General features: G+C 34.6%; 1 long non-coding RNA gene across 1 annotated transcript in view; it reads right to left on the reverse strand.

The window, feature by feature from the left end:
- Nucleotides 1–25,611, reverse strand: part of LOC129058065 (uncharacterized) — a 37,388-nt gene that overhangs the window by 7,052 nt on the left and 4,725 nt on the right. Inside the window, exons 2-3 of the long non-coding RNA XR_008522891.1 lie at nucleotides 20,342–20,492; nucleotides 7,669–7,757 (exon numbers count right to left, since the gene is read on the reverse strand). This is a non-coding gene — a long non-coding RNA (uncharacterized LOC129058065). The remainder of the gene's footprint in view (nucleotides 1–7,668; nucleotides 7,758–20,341; nucleotides 20,493–25,611) is intronic.

Raw genomic sequence — 25,611 nt, forward strand, 5'->3', positions numbered from 1 at the left:
CTTTTCTTTTATAATAAAATTTCTTAAAATAAAGCTTACAGAAGTAGAAATATTAAACTAAAATTTTAGACTTAAAGAACAAAATGCCTATCTAGAAACATTATGATGGTAATTAATTTCACTTACTGTATGAAACACCTTTAACATAAACACATGATATTTTTTGCATGTGATTTGACTCCAATTCTTGAAATAAATTTCTCAACTGTCCTTCAAAGACCTGCTCATTCTGTTCCCAAAATTGCAGAAATAGGTATGTATGAAAAAAATGATAATTTGCTTTTTAGTCTTCTCTGCTCAGGAACATTGACTAAATTTTATGCTTAATATAACTTTATATTAACTTTACTTATTTTCTATTTTTCAATCAGTCTGTTTTCTGTTTTTTAAACTATCTTCTTAATCTGTGGTCATGCTTAGTGCCAATATCCTAAGGCAATGAATATGTCTCAAATCCAAAACCAAGCAGCCACTCATTTTTGCAAACTTCTTACATGCACAAGTCATGTATACTCTGGAACTCCAGGGTTCATTGTCACTTGAAGATTTTCCTGCAGGACCATTTCAGTATTTTTGATTTTATACTCAATAAAGGTATTCTGACAAGAAGTATAAAACACTTGAAGCATTCTTTTTTTTTTTTTTGAGACGGAGTCTCACTCTGTCGCCCAGGCTGGAGTGCAGTGGCGTGATCTCGGCTCACTGCAAGCTCTGCCTCCTGGGTTCATGCCATTCTCCTGCCTCAGCCTCCCGAGTAACTGGGACTACAGGTGCCCGCCACCACGCTCGGCTAATTTTTGTATTTTTAGTAGAGACGGGGTTTCGCCGTGTTAGCCAGGATGGTCTCAATCTCCTGACTTTGTGATCCACCCACCTCGGCCTCCCAAGGTGCTGGGATGAAGCATTCTTTTTTAAAAATGTACTATATACTAATATCATATTAAATGGAAAGTTGAGATATGCTTTCTTGGCACATGCTTATACATTTAAAATTTTTATTACACATTTACAAATTATAATTGTATATATTCCTGTGATACAAAATAACATGATTTTTGAATAAAATGTGGAATAATTTAGTTAAGTAAGCATCTATTACCACGAATATTTAACATTTTGTGATTAGAACATTTGAAATTTAGTTTCTTAGTGATTTTGAAGGCACAGTATTCAATTATTATCAGCTATATTCACCACATTTTGCAATTGATCTAAAAAAAACCACAAACTTCTTTCTCCTATTTAACTGAGGCCCTGTACCTTTTGAATATCATCTCCCCACTTCACCCATCCCTCATCCTCTGAAAACCACCAATGTACTCTCTGCTTTTATAAGTTTAATAGGATTGCTGAATCATATGGTAATTCTACTTTTAGGTTTTTGATAAATCTTCATAGTGCCTTCCATAATGACTGTACTAATTTACATTCCCACCAACAGTGTACAAGGGCTCTCTATTCTGCAACCTTACCAACACTTGTCCTCTTTTTGATACTAGTCATTCTGACAGGTATGGGGTGGTATTTCACTGTGATTTTAGTTTGCATTTCCATAACAATTAGTGATTTTGATAATTTTTTCTTGTATCTGTCATCTGATAAGAAGATTCTTTTTATTATACTTTAAGTTTTAGGGTACATATGCACAACGTGCAGGTTTGTTATAGATGTATACATGTGCCATGTTGGTGTGCTGCACCCATTAACTCTTCATTTAACATTAGGTATATCTCCTAATGCTATCCCTCCCCTCTCCCCCTACCCCACAACAGGTCCCATTGTGTGATGTTCCCCTTCCTGTGTCCATGTTCTCTCATTGTTCAATTCCCACCTATGAGTGAGAACATGCGGTGTTTGGTTTTTGGTCCTTGCAATAGTTTGCTGAGAATGATGGTTTCCAGCTTCATCCATGTCCCTACAAAGGACATGAACTCATCATTTTTTTTTGGCTGCATAGTATTCCATGGTGTACATGTGCCACATTTTCTTAATCCAGTCTATCATTGTTGGACATTTGGCTTGGTTCCAAGTCTTTGCTATTGTGAATAGTGCCGCAATAAACATACGTGTGCATGTGTCTTTATAGCAGCATGTTTTATAATACTTTGGGTATATATCCAGTAATGGGATGGCTGTTCAAATGGTATTTCTAGTTCTAGATCCCTGAGGAATTGCCACACTGACTTTCACAATGGTTGAACTAGTTTACAGTCCCACCAACAGTGTCAAAGTGTTCCTATTTCTCCATATCCTCTCCAGCACCTGTTTCCTGACTTTTTAATGATTGCCATTCTAAGTGGTGTGAGATGGTATCTCATTGTAGTTTTGATTTGCATTTCTCTGATGGCCAGTGATGATGAGCATTTTTTCATGTGTCTTTTGGCTGCATAAATGTTTTCTTTTGAGAAATGTCTGCTCATATCCTTCACCCACTTCTTAATGGGGTTGTTTGTTTTTTTCTTGTAAATTTGTTTGAGTTCATTGTAGATTCTGGATATTAGCCCTTTGTCAGATGAGTAGATTGCAAAAATGTTCTCCCATTCTGTAGGTTGCCTGTTCACTCTGATGGTAGTTTCTTTTGCTGTGCAGAAGCTCTTTAGTTTAATTAGATCCCATTTGTCAATTTTGGCTTTTGTTGCCATTGCTTTTGGTGTTTTAGACATGAAGTCCTTGCCCATGCCTATGTCCTGAATGGTATTGCCTAGGTTTTCTTCTAGGGTTTTTATGGTATTAGGTCTAACATGTAAGTCTTTAACCCATCTTGAATTAATTTTTGTATAAGGTATAAGGAAGGGATCCAGTTTCAGCTTTCTACATATGGCTACCCAGTTTTCCCAGCACCATTTATTAAATAAGGAATCCGTTCCCCATTTCTTTTGTCAGGTTTGTCAAAGTTCAGATAGTTGTAGATATGTGGCATTATTTCTGAGGGCTCTGTTCTGTTACAAGAGATGTGAAGGACCCCTTCAAGGAGAACTACAAACCACTGCTCAATGAAATAAAGAGAATACAAACAAATGGAAGAACATTCCATGCTCATGGGTAGGAAGAATCAATATCACGAAAATGGCCACACTGCCCAAAGTAATTTATAGATTCAATGCCATCCCCATCAAGCTACCAATGACTTTCTTCACAGAATTGGAAAAATAACTACTTTAAAGTTCATTTGGAACCAAAAAAGAGCCCACATTGGCAAGTCAATCCTAAGCCACAAGAACAAAGCTGGAGGCATCATGCTACCTGACTTCAAGGTATACTACAAGGCTACAGTAACCAAAACAGCATGGTACTGGTACCAAAACAGAGATATAGACCAAGAAGATTCTTTTGAGAATTTTTTTTGAGAAATATCTGTTCAGGTCTTTTGCCATTTCTTAATCTATTAGGATATTTATTTTCTTTCTGTAGAGTTCTTTGAATTTCTTATATATCTTAAATATTAATACTTTATCTTGCACATATTAGTACCTTAGTTTGCAAATATTTTTTCCCCACCTATAAGTTGTCTCTTCACCCTGTTACTTGTTTCCTTTGGTGTGCAGAATCCTTTTAATTTTGATGTAATTTCACTTGTCTGTTTTGCTTTTGTTGCCTTCAATTTTGGGATCAAATCTAAAAAAATTTTGCCTAAACCAATGTCATGTGGTTTTCCTCTGTTTTCTTTTATAGTTTTTATGCTTCAGATCTTATGTTTAAGTCTCTAATCCATTTTGATTTGATTTTTGTATGGTATGAGATAGGGTTTCAATTTCATTCTTTTGTATTGAAATATCCCATTTTTCCAATTCCATTTATTGAAGAAACTGTCCTTTTCCCATTGCATATTCTTGACACATTTGTTTAAAATTAATTGACCATAGTTAGAAGCTCACTTGTGGACTCTTTATTCTATTTTATTTGTCAATGTGTCTGTTTTTATGCCAGTACCATGCTGCTTTAATTACCATTACTTTGCAATATAGTTGGAAACAAAATAGTGTGATACCTCCAGCTTTGTTCTTTTTGAATAAGAGCCTTGGCTATTTGTTTTTGTGTGTGTGTGGATCCATATGAAATCAATCTATATCTATACCTATGAAAAATGATATATCTATACCTTTATATATAATATTTTTACATATGATTTATAAATGATATTTATATATGATATTTTCTATATCTATGAAAAATGACATTGGAATTTGAATAAAGATTGCATTGAATTTGTAGTTAACTTTGGGTAGTATAGACATTTTAACAATATTAATTGTTTTAATCCATGAACATACAATATTTTTTCATCTGTGTATTTCTTCTTCAATTTATTTCATTAATGTTTTATATATTTTAGTGTTTGGGTCTTTAAACTTTTTGGTTAAATTTATTTCTAAGTATTTTTTTTTTTTTTTAGCTGTTGTAAACAGGATTATTCTCTTGATTGATTTTTAGGAAAGCTTGTTGTTAGTGTGTAAAAACACTGCTGATTTTTATGTTGATTTTATATCCTACAGCTTTACTAAATTTTTGTCAGTTCTAACATTCTTTTGATGGATTATTTTAAGTTTTCTTTATATAATATTGTATTGTCAACAAATAGTGACAGTTTTACTTTTTATTTTCCTATTTGGATGAATTTTATTCTTTCTCTTGCTTTATTGCTCTGTCAAGGACTTCCAATACCATATTGAATAGAAGTGGCAATAATGGGCATCCTTGTTTTGTTCCTGATCTTAGAGAAAAGGGTTCCAGTTTTTCACTGTTCAGTATAATGTTAGTTGTGAGATTATTATATGTGGTCTTTATGGTGTTGAAGTACATTCCCTTTATACCTTGTTGAGTGTTTTTATCATGAAAGCATGCTGAATTTTGTCAAACACTTTTTCTGCATGTAGTGAAATGATCAAATGATTTTTTTCCTTTCATTCTGTTACCGTGCTGTATTACATTTATTAATTTACAAATTTTGAACCATCCTTGTTTTCTAGTAATAAATCCCACATGATAATGGTGAATGATCCTTTTAATCTGTTGTTGAATTTGGTTTGCTAGTATTTTGTTGATAATTTTTTGCATCTATATTCATCAAGTATATTGGCCTGTAGTTTTCTTTTCTTATGATGTCCTTGTATGGTTTTGGTATCAAGTTAAGTTAATGCTAGCATTGCAAAAAATTTGAAGTATTCCCTCTTTTTTGATTTTTGAAAAAGTTTATGGAGAAATAGTATTAGTTCTTTCTTAAATGTTTGGCAGAATTCAGCAGTAAAAGTATCAGATCCTGGGGTTTTCTTTGATGGGAGACTTTTTATTACTGCTTCAATCTTCTTATTTATTGCTGGTCTACTGAGGTTTTCTGTTTTTTTTTCTTCATGATTCAGTCTTTGTCAGTTGTATGTGTCTAGATATTTATCCATTTCTATGAGATTATCCAACTTCTAGCATCAAGGTTATCCAATTTTTGACATATAATTTTCCAGAGTAGTCTTTTAGGATCCTTTGTATTTATGATGTATCAGTTGTAATGCCTCCTCTTTTATTTCTGATTTTATTTATTTGAGTCTTTCCTCCTTTTCTCTTGGTAAGTCTAGCTAGTTTATTTCCAAACTGTGATGTTTCCACTCAAGACCACTGTAGCTAGTTCATCAGTATTTTATGCTGGAGCAGATGTCAAGATGATAGTCTTTTTTTAATTTAATATAAATAACATTTGTCTTTGCTGTAATAGCCTTTCCTAGTATGATGATTTTGCTTATACTATTATTAAGATTGCCAAGACTATATTCCCCCTTTAATTTTATTTTTTGTCTTATATTTTGAAAATATCATTAAAATTTTGTTTTCTAATTTTTGTTCAATGAACAATAGTTTGACAAGATTCTTCAAGAATAAGGAGTCTAATGGTAAAATATGTAGAAAATGTTGTAGATTTTGGACTCACCTTAAATATCTGCAATGCTGTGTGAATGAAGCCTTTTTCAATTGGTTAAAATGATGACTATTTTCTAAATTCAAAACTAAAACATTTGTTTTTGTTGCATTTGCAATATGGAACATAATAGGTTGAATATATTTGAAATTGATTTAAATGTTTAATAGAACCATAGTAAATTCCACACTACAGCATCTGACTGTCATAACTCTAAGTGATCACAAACTTTATACTTGTTTTAAGCAAATTGAGGTAATTAATATGTCTAAATTAGCTAATTACATTGTTCTGTATGACTGAAAGGTTTATAATTAAAAAATAGAATTGTAACATGATATTTATTGCAATGAAGAGAAAGGGCCAAAGATATTTTCAGAAATTTTGTTTTTGCAAATAAGAATTTGTTGGTTTCACTCACATTAAATAACTATTTTGACACTGCTATTTGTAAAAATTAATTTTTATATCCTTTTTTAACCAAGTATTTGAATTTCATTTTTTATTCTTAAGTACTAATTTATACTATACATTGTTTTCTACGTCCCTTACGAAACTCTTTTGATGTCTCTTTCAATTGTTTATTTCTTTGCACATCTTCACTTAGATATGTGTCCTGTCTCACTAATGTGTATTGAACTTCTAAAGAATAAGATCTATGTTTTATCATTTTGCTCTCACACAGGAATCTGCACAGAGAATAATGTAGAAATAAAATGTAAATCATTAAACAATTAGCTATATATTTATATATTAGTAGTTCTTGCTAAAGAGCTCCAAGCTTACTCATATTGGCAGTTTGGCTTCATGGAGGAAAATTAAAAACTGCGACTACTTAAATGAAAGCTCCATTTACTAACTAGTCTCTATTTACTCACTGCTGCCTTTTGGTATGATCGTTCTAATGCTGAATGCATATAAATGGTAATGACCCTGCATGTGATTTCAAAATTTGTTATTTTTCAGCACTCATTATTTTGTTTAGCTTGCAGTGAAATTGCAAATAATTATTTTAATGTATGTATGTTAAATTTATTCTAGTTTTTACCCATTTTTGTCTTCAAGCAGTCTTTTAAAAAGTTGTCTTTTTGAAGTAATCCCAAATAACTTTGAAAGTGAGTTTGTGATTTAGACAGAGTGATATTTAGATGGAGTAGAATATTCTCTGCATTATAAAACAATTTTTCTCCTAAATTCATTAGAACATCACATACCTTTTTTTTTGTTCTTAAGAAAGGCCTCATGACAATAGTGGTTTTGCACCCAATGCCATTAACCATGCCAATCATCAAAACAGTAGTATTTTTAGCAGAATGATCCCCTTTTATATTAAAACAACATTATAAATAAAGTCAGTGTCTATATGTACCAGTAACATAGACATTTAAAGCAAATGTATGGTAGGTTTTGTTTAGTTTCAATTGAAAATTGATATCAGAATATAGGGCTACTAATTCTATTGATGTTTACTTGCTTTTCAGTTATTATTCTATGTTTCAGATAGTTAAGGAAAAATAAACTAATTTCACAGTAAATCATAACTAAGGTTTCTTACACATCAAACTACTATTATTAAAAATAAATCTAATATAGTGCTTTATATTCATGAATTATAGATCGTATCAGAACTAATAATTTTGAAGCTATTGATGATTGTTTTCTCTAAGGCAAGAAGTCTAATCATTTTGGTGGCATGATCGGCTTCTGGCCTAGTAGTATAAAATTTGTGGGTTAGAATTATACTTTATGTTTGAATTTATTACCTTTTGTAGATAAAATTTTGCCTTGTTGTTTGAAACAGGAAGCCCAACTCTTTATTTTTCATAAAAATACTCCTTTTTATAAAGCGGTCCTTATGGGAATGAAAAAAATTGTATTAGAACATAGTCTAATAAGTAGTGGGTTAGTGATGACACATTTTAAGAATAGACTGACAGTCATTTGATTTTTTATGTCTGAAAATCCTGTCAACACCAGCATTTTAGAACTATACATGGTCTCTGGACTGCAGTCAGAGCCATCTGTCTGAATGGCAAACTGCCTATTCATAAATTAGTTGGACCATTTTATCAGGGCAGAAATGCCAGAGAATAATAACTACAAAAGAGCAGATTATACATTTTACTAACTGTTGCCGCATCCATAGGAAACTCTTTCACTGTTGTATTTGTTGTTGTAAACGAGGATGACACCTAATCTACCTAAAGTGAGGCCCTAAGGAAAGGCAGGATGAAGATATTTTAAATTACCTATCACATTGAAACAAGTCATTTATCAATCTTGAGCTAAAAGTAATAAGCAGGGATGATTTGTAAAGTGTATATTCAGATGAACAAGTATAGGACATACTCAAAATAAATTTGTACATATAAAATAACTGTAAAGTGATGGTTATAATCTTAGTACAACAGCAATTTCTTTCCACATGGGACAACATTAAGAATTATAGAACATATTTTAAAAGTGAGTAGGAGGCTGGGTGTGAGGGCTCACACCTGTAATCCCACCACTCTGGGAGGCCGAGGTAGGCAGATCACCTGAGGTCAGGAGTTCGAGACCAGCCTGGCCAACATGGTGAAACCGTGTCTCTACTAAAAATACAAAAATTAGTCAGGCATGATGGCACATGCCTGTAATCCCAGCTACTCTGGAGGCTGAGGCAGGAGAATTGTTTGAACCTAGGCGGCAGAGGTTGCAGTGAGCTGAGATCATGCCATTGCATTCCAGCCTGGGCGACAGAGCGAGAATTCGTCTCAAAAACTAACTAAATAAATAAATACATAAAAAAAAATAAAAGTGAAAAAGGGAAAAGGAAACTGTGTGTGTGTGTGTGTGCATTTCTTTAGGACAAGAGTGTGTTTGGATTTTCATATCAATAACTTATTTGAAATAAATCATTCCATGCAGCATCAGTTAGATAAATTCTATAAATTAATATAACTTATGTACAAGTTATAGTTAATTTTTTTATTTTCTAATGATTGCTTTGGTGAATTCACTTAAAAGATTATTTTTCTTTCATGTGTCTTCATAGTAAACAAAATTTGTTCATCTTTTATTACAAATAGTATGTATCCCACTTTCCTAATAGGTGAATTTATTTTACTTCCCAATAATGCATTTAATTTTTCCAGGAAGTAAACAAAAATATATCATGAAGTGTTCTATAAATTAACTGACTCCTTTAAATATTTTCCTTCTTGTGTTATTTTATAATGGATTTGATATTTTCATGCTGAAAATATTCTAAGCATCAAACTTTTTCTGTCAATTTACACACAGTGATAACATATCTAATACATTTCAAACTGTCACAATCTCTAAAAGCATAGAGCACATACCCAGTATAATAATGTAGGCTTTTAAAGGTGATTGTGACAAAAGTATAAGTAGTTTTTGTACATTACAAAAATTCCTTCACTGATAATTAAAAAGTAAATTTTCTATATCATGAACAATGAAATAGCATATAAATGCTAATGGAAAGGAAGAAAGAGAATAGACATCATTTTGTAATATATTATGTGCAATTCTGGCATTAGTCCATAATGAAAGTGCTCAACTGTTACTATTATGGGAGTTCTAGTACCCCTTCAATATCAATCAAATATTTGTACTATATCATCTTTCCTCTTCATTGAAAAGTGCATCCTGTAAAGAAATAAAATGTAGTAGCATTGCAGATTCAGCAATATATTGTGAGGCTATCCCTTTTAAAAAATTAAATACCCTACCTAGAGTGACCCAGAAATTTTAATTTAATAAAATAATTAGCTTAACACATGAAGCTAATAACTTATGAAGGAAATTTATGATTCAATCTTCAGATCTCTTTTTATATATTTATTTTTATTATGCATTAAAATGTTCATTTTACAATGACTAATATAAGCTACAAACTACTAATTGCTCTATGACAAATTTCCCAAATATGTATCACACATTAGATTATGTCAAAAGTGGTCTTATTCTGTAGGTATTTATTGATAACTGACTGTATTCACATACTTTAGGAATTGTAAGATATGTAGGAAAACAATGTAAGCACTTAAAGTTCCAATACCTTAAAGATTAGATAAAATTTATGCATGTTTATTACAAAATAAAATGTGGAACTTACCAAGGGGAGGATAAATTAAGTCCTATGAGATTCAAAAGAGGAAAAACAGACATCCAGCAGAAGAAAAGGAAAAAGAGATCTTCATGGAGGAGAATTTTATATTTGATTTTGATCGTGAATATATTATTTGTACAGAGAAACAAGGCCTGACTAAAAAGGCAAATGAAAAAATAACAGAAAATTTCAGCTACATTCCACCGTTAGATTATCAAGAACACAGTCACAAGTGATTACATTTTACACCTGGAGAAGATCACAAGCATAGACAAATACAGACTCTGGGAAACAGGTACATATGGTACATATGAACACTGAAAGTAGAGAAGAAACAATAATTTTAAAAAAATTAGCATCCCTAGCTATACAAGGTAATGTTAGAAGAATTTTATGCAGGTGATCAATTATAAAAAATCATAGCAACAAAATCCCCAAATCCAGCTGAAATCTTGTCTAAATTGACTAAATCCCCACAATATCCATCAGGCAGAAAAAACAGTATGCCATTTTTCAGCACGATTGCTACTTACCTCAGATCAGCCTCTGCTGTTATATGTCCAGAATTCAGTGTTCAGCATTCAATATAAAATTACAAGAAACACAGAAGTGCAAAAAAATTCCAACTCACTTTCAACATTTAAAAAACAAAATCAGACTCATAGAAGGATATAGATGTTGGAAATATAATACAGTGAATTTTAAGTAACTATTACTAATATGTTAAAGGATCTAATGAAAAGGTTAGGAAATAGTCATAGTTTCATGAGAATTTTTAGAAAAACGGATATGATGAAAATCAAATAGAAATGCTAGAAACCAAAGCTTGTAACAAGGATGAAGAATTATGTTAAAAGTTTCATAAGAGTACTCATCATATTTAAGGAAAGAATCAGGAAGCTTGAAGATAGGTCACTGATATGGTTTGCCTCTGTGTCTCTACCCAAATCTCACCTTGAATTGTAATCCCCATAATCCCCACATGTCAAAGGCAGGACCAGGTAATTGCACCAGGTAATTGTATCATGGGGGAGGTTTCCCCCGATTCTTTTCTCGTGCTAATGAGTGAGTCTCACAACATCTGATGGTTTTATATGCATCTGTCATTTCCCCTGCTTGTATTCACTCCGTCCTGCCACCCTGTGAAGAAGGTACCTGCTTCTCCCTTGCCTACTGCCATGATTTTAAGTTTCCTGAGACCTCCCCAGCCATGTGGATCTGTGAGTCAATTAAACCTCTTTCCTTTATAAATTACCCAGTCTAGGGAATTTCATAGCAGTGTAAGAATGGATTAATACATTCATTAAACATTTTCTCTACTGAAATACATAGAGAAAAAGGAGTGAAGAAAACCAATAAAGGAGACATTCAAAAGCTGTGGGACAATTAAGAAAAAAACTATTTTAACATGTATGTGATCAAAATTGCAAAAGTGAACGAAAATGGGGAGGAAGAAATATTTAAAAATATAATGACTGAGCATTTTCCAAAAATAATGAAAAAAAAAACCCCATCAAACTTTAGGTCCTAGAATCACAGTGAACCCCAAACAATATAAACAACACACACATGCATGCACGTGCACACCCACACACAAACACACAACACACCACCCAGACATTTCATTTTTAAGCTGCGGAAAATCAAAGATATAAAGAATATTGAAGGCAGCCAGACAAATATGACAGGTTACATACAGAAAAACATAGGTTAAAAACACAGTAGGCTTTCACTGTAAAACCATACAAGCCCAAAGACAATAGAGTGACCTTTTTCAAATACTTCAAGAAAAAATAATTTCTCAATTCAAAATTATGCTATGCAAAACGGCCTTGCAAAATGAAGGAAGGAAAGACTTTTCAGCCAAAGGAAAGCTGACAGAATTTACTGTCAGTTTACATGTGTTATAAGGAAGATTTTAAAAATATATGATACTAAGTAGAAACAGATTTGCACCAAAATGATCTCAAAGGGTGCTAAAATATTTTTTAAAAATCCAAAAACTGGTTGCTTATATAAGCCTAATGAAAATAACCACAGTATTCAAAAAGGAAACAAAGGGAAGAATGATGTGCCATTGTTTCTACGCAGAGAAAAAGTGGCCTCTGTCATTACACAACTGTCATTCATTGGTAGATTTAGCATGTATGTTGGTTAAAAGATGAATTTCCATGTTCTAAGACTTAAATTGAATGAGAAATGAAGAAAATGTAAGAAAGACTAGAACATGGAGAAATAAAGAAAGAAATGCAAAGGAAAAATATGGACAAAGCATAAAAAAAATACAAGGCAGTAGAGAAAACAGCTAGTAGGATATCTTCATTAGCATGAGTGAAAAGACACAGAAAATAAGAAGTTAAAAAAAAAACAGGTTTTAGCCACACCATGAAAAGCCTAAAAAACAGACTAAGTTTACACTTCATTAGCAGGCACTTTGAAAGTCAATGAGGAAGAGGGCCACTTAAGTGATTGATTTGTAATCTTCATTCTTTTCAAATGTAGGTGTTTATCACTATAACATACAGCTATAGGAAAAAATTATTTCCCCTTAAAAGCCAATGGAAAAAACTGAAAGAAGTGATTCTTACATGGGGATACATAGATATGAACATAAGAGCATAAGAAACATGATAATGCAAGAAAACGTAACAACTCCTAAGAAACACAATAATTCTCCAAGTAATAGATTCCAAAGGACATCTGTAAAATTTCTGAACAGAATTCAAAATAATGATATTAAAGAAGCTCAGTAGGATACAAGAAGCCATAGATAAATAATATAAACAAATTGGAAAAACAACTCAAGATGCAAATAAGAAATTCAACAAAGAGATAGTTAATAAATAACCAAACTGAAATCATGGAACTGAATAATTTAAAAAATAAAATAAAAAATATAATTGAGAGCTTCAATAATAGACTAGGTCAAGCAGAAAAAACCATTTCTGAATTTGAATATGGGTTTTTTAAAATAACCCAGTCAGAGAAAAAAGAATAAAAAAGAATGAAAAAAGCCAACATGACATACGAGACATAATAATAATAATAAAGTGACTAAATATTTTAATTTTGGGTGTTCTAGAAGGCAAAGAAGAGATCAATGGCATAGAAAATCTATTTAACCAAATAACTGAAAACGTTGTAAGTCTTATGAGAGGTGTAGACTTTAGATGCAGGAAGCTCACATATCCCTGAATAGAAATGTATTCTTCAAGGTACATTACAATCAAACTGTCAAAAGTCAAAAACAAGGAGTGAATTCTAAAATCAGCAAGAGAAAAGTGTCAAGCCATATATAAGGGAAGCCTCATCAGAATAACAGCAGATTTATCAGTAGACATGCTACAGGCTAAAAGAGAATGGAATGATATATTCAAAGTGCTGAAAGAAAAAAGCTGTCAGCCAAGAATACTGTACTCAGAAAAGCTATTCTTTGGGAATGAAGGAGAAATAAAATCTTTCCAAGACAAGGAAAAACTGATGAAATTCATCAGCGCTATACCAGCCATACAAGAAATGCTTAAGGGTATCCTACACCCAGAAGTGAAAGGATGCTATCTACTATCAGAAAAACAGACAGAAGTGTAAAACTCACTGATAGAGCAGACACAAAAACGAGAAAGACAAAGGACTCAAATATTACCACTACAGAAAAACACCAAACTGTAATAATAAACAATGAGAGAAAGAGAAACAAAAAATATACAAAACAACAAGAAAACAATTTTTAAAATGACAGAAATAAGGCCTCACCTATCAATAATAATCTTGAATGTCAATGAATTATATTTCCCAATTCAAAGATAGAGATTGAGTTAAGAAAAAAATGCATTGCCCAACTATATGCTGCCTACAAGAATCTCACTTCATCTGTAAAGATATATAGAGACTGAAATTAAAGAGATAGAAGGATATATTTCATGCAAACAAAACCAAAAATGAGCAGGAGTAGTTCTACTTGAATCAGATAAAACAGACTTTAAGTCAAAAACAGTAAAAGGAGAAAAAGAAGATTATTATATAGTGATAAATGGATATATTCTGCAAGAGGATAAAAAATTCTAAATATATATGCACCCAACACCAGAGCACTCAGGCATATTGGATCTAAAAAGAGAGATAGGCTCCAATACAATAATAATTGGAAACTTCCATATCCCATGCTCATCATTAAACAGATCATCTAGACAGAAATTCAATAAAGAAACATTTATCTTAAACTGAACATCAGACCAAATGGACTTAAAAAACACAGAACATTCTATCTAGCAACTGTAGAATGCAAATTCTTCTCATCAGCACATGGAATATTCTCTGGGATAGACCATATGTTAGGATAGAAAACAAGTCTCAACAAATTGAAAAAATTGAAATTCTATCAAGTGTCTTTTCAGACCATAATAAAATAAAACTAGAAACCAACAAAAAGAGGAACTTTGAAAACTGTACAATTACATAGAAAGTGAACAACATGCTCCTGAATAATCATTGGGTCAATGAAGAAATAAAGAAGAAAATAGGAAAAAATATTTTAACAAATGAAAATGTAAACACAACATACCAGGACCTATGGGACACAGGAAAAACAGTGCTAAGACAAAAGTTTATAGCAATGCACACCTACATCAAAAAAGTAGAAAAATTGTAAATAAACAACCACATGATACACCTCAGGAAACTAGAAAAAACAAACCAAATACAAAATGAATAGAAGGAAAGGAATAATAAATATCAGAGCACAACTAAATGAAACAGAGAACCAAGAAATAAATCTATGTATTTACAACCAACTGATTTTCAACAAAGACAGAGAATATGTGGTGAGAAAAGGAATTCCTCTTAAATAAATGGTGCTGAGAAAACTGAATATCCATATGCAGAAGAATGAAAGCAAGCCTCTATTTCTCACCATACACAAAAATCAACTAAAAATGTTTTTAGGATTTCAACGTAAGACCCAAAATGATTAAACTAGTAGAAGAAAATATAGGGGGAAAAGCCTATGGACTTTGGGGTAGCAAATATTTTACGGCTAAGGACTGAAAAGTATAGGTAACAAAAATGAAAATAGGGAAATCAGACTATGTTAAACTAAAAAGCTACTGCCCAACAAAGGAAACAATCAAGGGAGTGAAGTGATATTGAATGGAAGACAATAGTTGACTGTAAATAATTTTGTGCTTTCTAAAGAAGCTAAGCAAAGGGAGTATATACTTACAGACTTAGTTGTAGCAACTTTCCTAATTACTAATTCTGATTTTATTAATTATTCTTGTGGATTTGATTTCTCAACTTGTGAAACTTTCTTTCACTCATGAAGCTTCCCCCCCATCTCCTTTGTGATGTTATTCTCCAGTACATTACAGTTTTACATATTTAGTCTCAACACTACAACTATATACATATTGGGTTTTTTTGTTTGTTTGTTTTGGGGTTTTTGTTTGTTTGTTCTTCCCAACATGGAATCTTTCTCTGTCACCTAGGCTGGAGTGCAGTGGTGTGATCTCAGCTCACTGCAACTTCTGCCTCCCATGTTCAAGCAATTCTCCTGCCTCAGCCTCCAGAGTTGCGGAAATTACAGGCGTGCACCACCATGCCCAGCTGATTTTTGTATTTTTAGTAGAGACAGGATTTCACCAACTTGGCCAGGCTAGTCTCGAACTCCTGACCTCAGGTGGTCCTCCCACCTTGGCCTCCCAAAGTGCTGGGATTACAGGCATGAGCCACCACACCCAGCCTACATATTGTTTTTTAAATTGCTTTTAAATCAATAAATATGAAAAAGAAAAAATACAATTATGTAATTTTTTATGTTTGTTGGCTGTTTGTATGTCTTTTTAAACATTTCTTCTAAAAAAATGGGATACATGTGCAGAACCTGCAAGTTTGTTACATAGATAGACATGTGCCATTGTGGTTTGCTGCACCTATTGATCCATCCTCTAAGTTCCCTCCCCTCATCCCTCAACCACCAATAGACCCTGACATGTGTTGTTCCCCTCTCTGTGTCCATGTGTTCTCATTGTTCAACTCCCACTTATAAGTGAAAACATGTAGTGTTAGGTTTTCTGTTTCTGTGTTAGTTTGCTGAGGATGATCTTCCAGCTTCATCCATGTTCCTGCAAAGGACATGATCTCATTATTTTTATGGCAGCATAGTATTTCATGGTGTATATGTACCACATTTTCTTTAACCAGTCTATCATTGATGGGCATTTGGGTTGGTTCCATGTCTTTGCTATTGTAAATAGTGCTGCAATAAACATACGTGTGTATGTGTCTTTATAGTGGAATGATTTATATTCCTTTGGGTATGTACCCAGTAACGGGATTGCTGAGTCAAATGGTATTTCTGATTCTAGATCCTTGAGGAATCACCATACTTTCTTCCACAATGGTTGAACTAATTTACATTCCCACCAACAGTGTAAAAGTGTTCCTCTTTCTCCACAGCCTCACTAGCATCTATTGTTTATTGATTTGCATATGTTTAACCAGGCTTGCATCCCAGGGATGAAGCCAACTTGATTGTGGTGGATAAGCTTTTTAATGTGCTCCTGGATTCAGCTTGTCAGTGTTTTATTGAGGATTTTCACATCGATGTTCATCAGGGATATTGGCCTGAAGTTTTCTTTTTTTGTTGTATCTCTGCCAGGTTTTGGTATCAGGATGACGCTGGCTGCATAAAATAAGTTAGGGATAAGTCCCTCCTTTTTAGTTGTTTGGAAAAGTTTCAGAAGGAATGATATGATCTCCTTTTTGTATTTCTGGTAGAATTCAGCTCTGAATCCATCTGGTCCTGGCCTTTTTTTGGTTGGTAGGCTATTAATTGTTGCCTCAATTTCAGAACTTGTTATTGGTCTGTTCAGGGATTCAGCTTCCTCCTGGTTTAGTCTTGGGATGGTGTATGTGTCCAGGAATTTATCCATTTCTTCTAGATTTTCTGGTTTATTTGTGTAGAGTGTGTATAGTATTATATGATGGTAATTTGTATTTCTTTGGGGTCAGTTTCTTTATTCTTTTTATCATTTTTTATTGTGTCTATTTGATTCTTCTCTCTTTTCTTCTTTATTAGTCTAGCTAGTACTCTATCTATTTTGTTAATTTTTTCAACAAACCTGGATTGATTGACTTTTTGGAGGGTTTTTTGGTGTCTCTATCTCTTAGTTCTTCTCTGATCTTAATTATTGCTTGTCTTTTGCTAGCTTTTGTATTTATTTGCTCTTGCCTCACCAGCTCTTTTAATTGTGATGTTAGAGTGTCGATTTGAAATCTATCGAGCTTTCTGATGTGGTCATTTAGTGCTATAAATATCCCTCTTAAAACTGCTTTAGCTGTGTCCCAGAGATTCTGGTATATTGTTTGTTTGTTCTCATTGGTTTCAAATTACTTATTGATTTCTGCCTTAATTTCATTATTTACCCAGGAGTCATTCAGGAGCAGGTTGTTCAATTTCCATAAAATTGTGTGGTTTTGAGTGAGTTTCTTAATCCGGAGTTCTAAATTAATTGCACTGTTGTCTGAGAGACTGTTATGATTTCAGTTCTTTTGCATTTGCTGAGGAGTGTTTTACTTCCAATTACGTGGTCGATTTTAGAATAAGTGCCATGTTGCACTGAGAAGAATGTATATTCTGTTGATTTGGGGTAAAGAGTTCTGTAGACATCTATGAGGTCCACTTGATCCAGAGTTGAGTTCAAGACCTGAATACTGTTTGTAATTTTCTGTCTCATTGATCTGCCTAATACTGACAGTGAGGTATTAAGATCTCTCACTATTATTGTGTGTGAGTCTAAGTCTCTTTGTAGATCTCTAAGAACTTGTTTTATGAATCTGGGTGCTTCTGTATTGGGTGCATATATATTTAGAATAGTTAGCTCTTTTTATTGAATTGTTCCCTTTACCATTATGTAATGCCCTCCTTTGTCTTTTTTGATCTATGTTGGTTTACAATCTGTGTTGTCAGAGACTAGGATTGCAACCCTTGCTTCTTTATTTTTTTTTTCCATTTGCTTAGTAAATTTTCCTCCATCCCTTTATTTTGAGCCTATGTGTGTCTTTGGATGTGAGATGAGTCTCCTAAATACAGCACACGGATGGGTCTTGACTCCTTATCCAATTTGCCAGTCTGTATCTTTTAATTGGGGCATTTAGCCCATTTACCTTTAAGGTTAGTATTGTTATGTGTGAATTTGATCCCGTCATCTTGCTGTTATTTGGTTATTTTGCACACTAGTTGATGCAGTTTCTTCATAGTGTCATTGGTCTTTCTTTATATTTTGGTGTGTTTTTGCAGTGGCTGGTACTGGCTTTCTCCTTCCACTTTTAGTGCTTCTTCCAGGAGCTCTTGCAGAGCAGGCCTGGTGATAATGAAATCCCTTAGCATTTGCTTGTCTGGAGAGTACTTTATTTCTCCTTTGCTATGAAGCTTAGTTTGACTGGATAGGAAATTCTGGGTTGAAATTATTTTCTTTAAGAATGTTGAATATTGGCCCCCAGTATCTTCTGGCTTGTAGAGTTTCTGCTGAGAGGTCTGCTCTTAGTCTGATGGGCTTCCTTTCGCAAGTGACCTGATCTTTGTCTTTGACTGTGCTGAACAGTATTTTTCTTCATTTTAACCTTGGATAATCTGACGATTATGTGTCTCAGGGGTTGATCTTCTTGTAGAGTATCTTAATGGTGTTCTCTGTATTTCCTGAATTTGCATGTTGGCCTGCCTTGCTAGGTTGGGGAAGTTCTCCTGCATAATATCCTGAAGTGTGTTTTCCAGCTTGTTTCCATTCTCCCTGTCTCCTTCAGGTACTCCAATCAATCATAGGTTTGGTCTTTTTATGAAGTCCCATATTTCCTGGAGGCTTTGTTTATTCCTTTCATTCCTTTTACTCTAGTCTTGTCTGCATGCCTTATTTCAGCAAGGTGATCCTCAAACTCTGATAACCTTTATTCTGCTTCGTCAATTCAGCTATTGATATTTGTGTGTGCTTCACTAAGTTCTCATGCTGTGTTTTTCAGCTCCATCAGGTCATTTATGTTCCTCTCTAAAATGATTATTCTAGATACATAGCATTTCCTCTATCTTTTATCAAGGTTCTTAGCTTCTTTGCATTGGGTTAGAGCATGCTCCTTTTGTTTAGCACAGCTTTTTATTACCCATCTTCTGAAGCCTACTTCTTTCAATTCATCCATCTGATCTTCCATCCAGTCCTGTGCCCTGGTTGAAGAGACATTGCAATCATTTGGAAAAGAAGAGGCACTCTTGCCTTTTGGGATTTCAGGGATTTTTCTTTGACTCTCACCTTCGTGAGTTTGTCTAGTTTTGGTCTCTGAGGCTGCTGACCTTTGGATGGGTTTTTGTGGGGCTTTGTTGTTTTTGTTGTTGCTGTTGTTGTTGCTTTCTGCTTGTTTTTCTTTCAATGGTCAGATCCCTCTTCTATAGGGCTGCTGAAGTTTGCTGGGGATTCACTTCAGGCCCTATTCACCTGATTCACTCCTGCACCTGGAGATTTCACTCAAGGAGGCTGGAAAACGGCAAACATGGGTGCCTGCTCGTTCTTCTGGGACCTCTGACCTTGAGGGGCATCAACCTTATGTCAGTAGAATTGTTCCTGAATAGGGGTCTGACAACACCTGTCGGAGAGTCACATTCAGTTGGGTGGCACAGGGAACAGGACCCATTTAATGAAGGCTTTGTCACTTGGTGGAGGGGCTGTGCCTTCCTTGGGGGAAACCTACTTGTCTGGGCTGCCCACATTCCTCAGAAAAGGCTAAGCCTGCTGGTCTGCAGAGACTGTGGCCACCCTTCCCCTTAAGTGGTCTGGCCCAGGGACATCTGGGTTCTGACCCTGAGCCTCTGGCTGGAGTTATTGGAGTTCCTTCAGGGAAGCCCTGCCCAATAAGAAAAGATGGGTCAGGGTCAGGCCTGAAGCACTCTGACCACAGACTACCACAGCAAGTCTTGGGACCAAGCGCTCCAGCCTCCCTGGCTCCAGCAGGGGAAAAGCACAGCCTGGAGCTATAGAGATGGATGCTGCCCTTCCGCAACCCAAGGGGATTAGCATGTTAGGCAGTTGTGAGTCCTAGTGCTGGCTGCTGCCCCTCCCCCAAGGAGCTCAGATGGCTTAGACAGTAGTCAGCTACAGCCCAGGTGCTGGTTGCCCCTCCCACTGGAAGTTAGGTAAGCCTAAGCGGACTCCAGCTGAAAGGCTGTTAGGAGTCTGCACGTTCTGGGATTGGAATACAAGGCCCAGGTGGTGTGGGTTCACGAGTGGGAACTTTAGATCCGTGGGTTGGTTGCACAGTTCCATGGAAAAAGCATGGCTTACCTGGCTGGGTAGCACGGTCACTCACTGTCTCCTTTGGTTCTCAGGTGTGGTCTTCAGGTGGACAGCCGCACCACACTGTTCCTCCTTCTGTCTGTGGGCCAGGCCAGCCTGGCTAGTCAGTTGTAATGAAAGAACCTGGATACCTTGATTGCTGGTGAAGAATTCACATGCTTATTATGGTTTTTTTCAATGGGAGCCTCCAAACACCGCTGTTTCTACTCCACGTTTATATAACTTTCAGTAATTACCTACATAGTCACTTCTACAAGCACGGCATTTAGCAACACTAACATTTGCTTGGGCTGATGTAGGAAGGTAGCACAGGTCGAGTGGCTTAAACATAGAAATTTATTTTCCATTCTGGAGTTTAAAAATATTTTTTCTACTCTGGAAATTAGAAGTCTAAGATGAAGGTTTTTGCAAAGTTGATTTCTTCTAAGGGTCATTTAAAAAAACACAACTGGGTCGGGCATGGTGGCTGATGCCTGTAATCCCAGCACTTTGGGAGGTAAAGGCAGGGGGGACCACAAGGTCAAGAGATGGAGACCATCCTGGACAACATGTTGAAACCCAGTCTCTACAAAAAATACAAAAATCAGCTGGGCATGGTAGCGTGAGCTTGTAGTCCCAGCTACTTGGAAGGCTGAGACAGGAGAATTGCTTGAACCTGGAAGGGTGAGGTTGCAGTGAGCCAAGATCACCACTGCACTCCAGCCTGGTGACACAGTGAGACTCCATCTCAAAAAAAAAAAAAAAAAAAAAAAGGAGAACTCTTTCGGGTCTGTGTCCTTAGCTTTTCTCTGTATCTTTATATTGTCTTCCTTCTGTATATGTCTGTGCCCAAATTTTCTCTTTTAATAAAGATAAGATTATATTTGATAGGATGCACATTAAGGGCCTAATTTTATTACCAGTTCAAAGACCTTATCTCCAAATATCATTACATTCTGAGGCTAGGACTTCAACATATAAATTTTTGGAAGGCATGACATTTCAGACCATAACAAGTACCCTATATTTTCATGTGTAATCACATTATTGTCTGGTGCTACTTCCTTTCTGCCTCAAAAACATTCTTTTTTTTTTTTAATTTTTGTAAATTTGATCTGCTTTGCAATAAATTTGTGTTTTTACTCTACATGGAAAAGATTATTTTCTTGTACATAAAGTTCTTGGTGGACAGTCCACTGGCCCTGAACTCTTTAAACAGATTATCCCACTGCCTTTTGGTGTCCATTCTTTGTTTTGAGAAGTCATTCATTAATCTTATACATGATAATCTTATACATCATCCCTTTATGTGATTACTCATTTTTCTCTTGTTCAAGATTTAATCATTGTCTTTCAACATTTTGATGATGATATGACTAGGCATGGATCTCTTTATATACACCAACCTGAAGTTGCTGAGTTTCCTGCATGTCTAGAATAATGATTTTCATAAAATTTGAGGAAATTTAAGGCATTATTTTCTGGAATATATTTTCTTCTCACTTGCTCTCCTCCTTCTTACACTCTCATCATTTATATGTTGTTTTACTTAACTACGTTGTACATTTCTTATATACTCTGTTCTTTTCTGTTTTTTTAAGTTTTTTTTTCAGATTTGTCACTATGAATCTATCTTTGTGTTCACTGATTCTTTCCCCTGACAGCTTAAATCTGTTGCTCCTGTCATAAATTTTCATTTTTGTTGGCATAAAACCTTCAACTCTAGAACTTCAGTTTAGTTCTTCTTAGAATTTCTATCTCTTTATAAGTATTCTCTATTTGATGAGTCAATGCCATCATACCTTTCTTAAATTAATTCTTTTTTTGTTTTTTGTGTTTTGCTTTGAGACAGGGTTTCACTCCTGTTGTCCAGGCTGGAGTACAGTGGTATGATCATGGCTCACTGCAACCTCAACTTTCCAGGCTCAGATGATCCTACCACCTCAGCCTCTTGAGTAGCCAGAATTAGAGGTGCATGCCGCCATGCCTGGTTAATTTCTTGTACTTTTAGTACATATTAGGTTTCATCATAGTGCCCAGGCTGATCTCTAACTTGTAAGATCAAGTGATTCTCCCACCTTGCCCTCCCAAATTCTGGTATTACAGGCATGAGCCACCATGCCTAGCCCCCTTCTTAAGTTCTTTAAGCATGGTGATATTTCTTTCTTTGAACATTGTTATACTAGCTATTTGAACAATTTTGTCTGTTAAGTCGAGTATCTGGGCCTCCCTGAAGACAGATTGTATTCAGTGCTTTTTATTCTGAAAACAAATTACTCTTTCTTTTTTATTTTCTAAATATCTCATAATTTTTCATTTATAACTGGACATTTTAGATAATATATTAAATCAACTCTAAAAACTGATTCAACTTACATTCATATGGCTTGTTATTATTTAGTGACTTTCCTCGACTTTATTTGTGAAATTTATTTCCTCCCACAGTGTGCCTCCTTTGATGTTCCCTAGAGAGTCCAGTCTTGGCCTTGCACACAATTTCTCTTACCACCAGAGTGGGATTGATTTTAGTGTGGATCTCTTTAAGTGTTTTTCTCCCGGTCTCCCTGTTAAGCTTCTTGCTAGTCAGCCTCTATTGTTTCACATTCAGCTGGTAATCTCCACTAATAGCCAGCAGACGCTGTATTGTTTTTGGCTACATTGTGGAGCATACATTTCTCCATAGTCTGATCCAGTAAAATGTGGGCAACTTTGCAGAGCCAGGATGTCGCTACACGTTGAGGCAGACCCCACAAACTTTCTTTTTAACTTTCTCTTTCCCTAGCATTTTCTGTTTTAAATATCTACATGGTCTATCATTTTTTTGGTATTTGCATCATAGAGCTACCAGTCACCTCTTTGTTGCCCTTACCAATGAACTTCCCCATACTCTGTTCCAAATAAAGGCAGTCTTAGTGTATTACTGTACTGTAGCTGAGGTTGAGGACAGCAGCCTACTTCTTCTCTGTGACATTATTGTTCTCTAAGCAGGGCACTGGCCAAAGATAGTAGTTCTTGATCTTCTTGGCTTGCCCCTCCCAGTGTGGAACCTCTACCTCATGAGCAAACTGTAGTAGAGACATAGAGACAACTGGGCCTCAGTATTTCCAGCCTACTGTACTTGGGGTAGAACTTCTGCCCTGTGAGTGAAGTAATAAAACTAGTCTTTTTTGGCCACATCTATTTGAAATGGAGTTTTTACAACTGCAGAATTGAAGCTAAGAGATGTCAACAACCTGCCTCTCCCAGTGCGAAACTGAAGCCCTCAACTGAAAATATAGCCCTAAACTAGTAATTGGTGAGGAAAAACGGCCTGGTCTTTTAGTCTGACTAGTGAAGAGCTGAAGTAACAATGAGCTGGGAGAGGGAAGAGAAAATTGAAGTGGATTGTGGCTCAAATGCCACAGACTCTCTCTCTTTTTTCTGAGTTTAAATATATATTCTTGAATACATATTTCACTATTGGCTGTTTGTCCTTAGAAAAATGTCAGCAGACTACAGCTGTTTTTACAGTTTTCACCAGTCAAAAGACTGTTTTCACTGAGACAGTGTCCACTGAGCTCCTCTCCCAACCATTTGAGCGGCACCCTACACTGACTGTTGAGGTTTCCAAATTATGGTGTCCATTCTCAATTGTAACATTGTTATATCAAGGAAAATGATTGGAAAGACCTTTGTAGTAGAAAAATGTCCATCAGTTATAAATTTGAAATGTGAACTGAGCATATAAAGCATGAATGTGTGTAAGTAATCAGAAAGGACTAATGCATAATCATACATTAGCAGTGCTGAATTTCAAAGTCTATTTGTAAAATCTATTTATAGAAATAGAATTTATCTATTAAATAGATGAACATTTGAATTTTGTGAGCTATTGACAAGTAGCTTAAAAAGAAGCTGTTTATTCTTAGGAATGTGAAAAGAAGAAGATATTGGATTTAAGGATATCAGTCATTTTGATTAAAGCGTGTGACTTAATATGTTAGCTTTCTCACAATTCAGCATGTTTTTGATGTACTTATTTTGGCTATTTACACTATAATCACAAAGACAACTGTGATGTTTCTTTTCAGTATACATTCAGAAATAAAGACCAATCTATTGTTTTCTAGGTGTTATATGTGTTATTAAAATTTAGGGATTTTATTTATTTTGAATGCACTAAATATATACATTGACTTATCCTTTTAAAAATAGTTCTGGCTTTAGTAATGTTTTGGAATGATATAGTTATTCAGAGCGAGTCAATATCAAATGTGAAATGACTGTGAAGAATAAGTGAATGTATGGTGAATTAGATAAATTAGCATCAAATGAACAGTATTTTCTCTGCTTCACTTTCCTGCACAACATTTTAAGGTTGATATTTTAGGAAATAATCTCAATCCATTAATTTTATGGAGTATCTTCTGCCACTGCTAAGAGAACAGATGAATCGTTTCTATGCCAGAATTAAATTCTATAAATAAGTTATAGATGAACACATAAAAAGTCATCGAGTGGGAGAAAACTGATATCTGTACCACTGTGTGATACCTTGTACTCTCCTACAGACTCCCAGAAAAAGTTGAAAGTGAAATTATAATTGAGAACTACTTAAGTACTTAGGATTCCTTTAATATGGTAAAATTTTATAATTTTTATGCCATTTTTAGAAGCCAAGGGAGAATAAAGGAAGTAGAGAATTTACCTGCAAAGTAGTAGGTTCTAATAAAGTTTAGTACAAAATCTGTAGAAAAAATACTGAAAATATAAAGTAAGTCATTTTGAAAAGATCAATTTGTGGGAGTATGTACATAAATGAATAAAACATACCATTTACAAGTTTTATATATAAAGAACCTTAGTTCATGCTGTTCCATTCTCTGTTAGTGATTTGTGTTAGTAATTTTATTCTAGTAAGATAATTTGACTTAATGGTTTTAAAATGACTTATTTCCTTACAGTTCTGGGCCTATAAGGAGGCAAATTATTTGGCTATGTACATACACAATGGTTTCCATGATGGAAAACATGCCCCCTTCTGCCAATGCACTCCCCTCCTCAACATCTGCCAGAGAACTTTGATTACAGCATAATGTTGAAAAGCTCCATGAAAAGATTCACAAGAATTATTTGATCATGTCATGTATTACCAGCCCACACAAATGTATGATTAAATTAATGTGTGGATTATGTAAGACCTTCTTATGTAATCTTTTTTCAGTCATTATGACTGAATTTTCTTCCTCTTGAACTTTATTAAAATATCTCTAAGTTTTGTAAAAGGTTTCTGTTACCTC

Source organism: Pongo abelii, chromosome 11 (assembly GCF_028885655.2).
Source record: "Pongo abelii isolate AG06213 chromosome 11, NHGRI_mPonAbe1-v2.0_pri, whole genome shotgun sequence".
NCBI lineage: Eukaryota > Metazoa > Chordata > Mammalia > Primates > Hominidae > Pongo > Pongo abelii.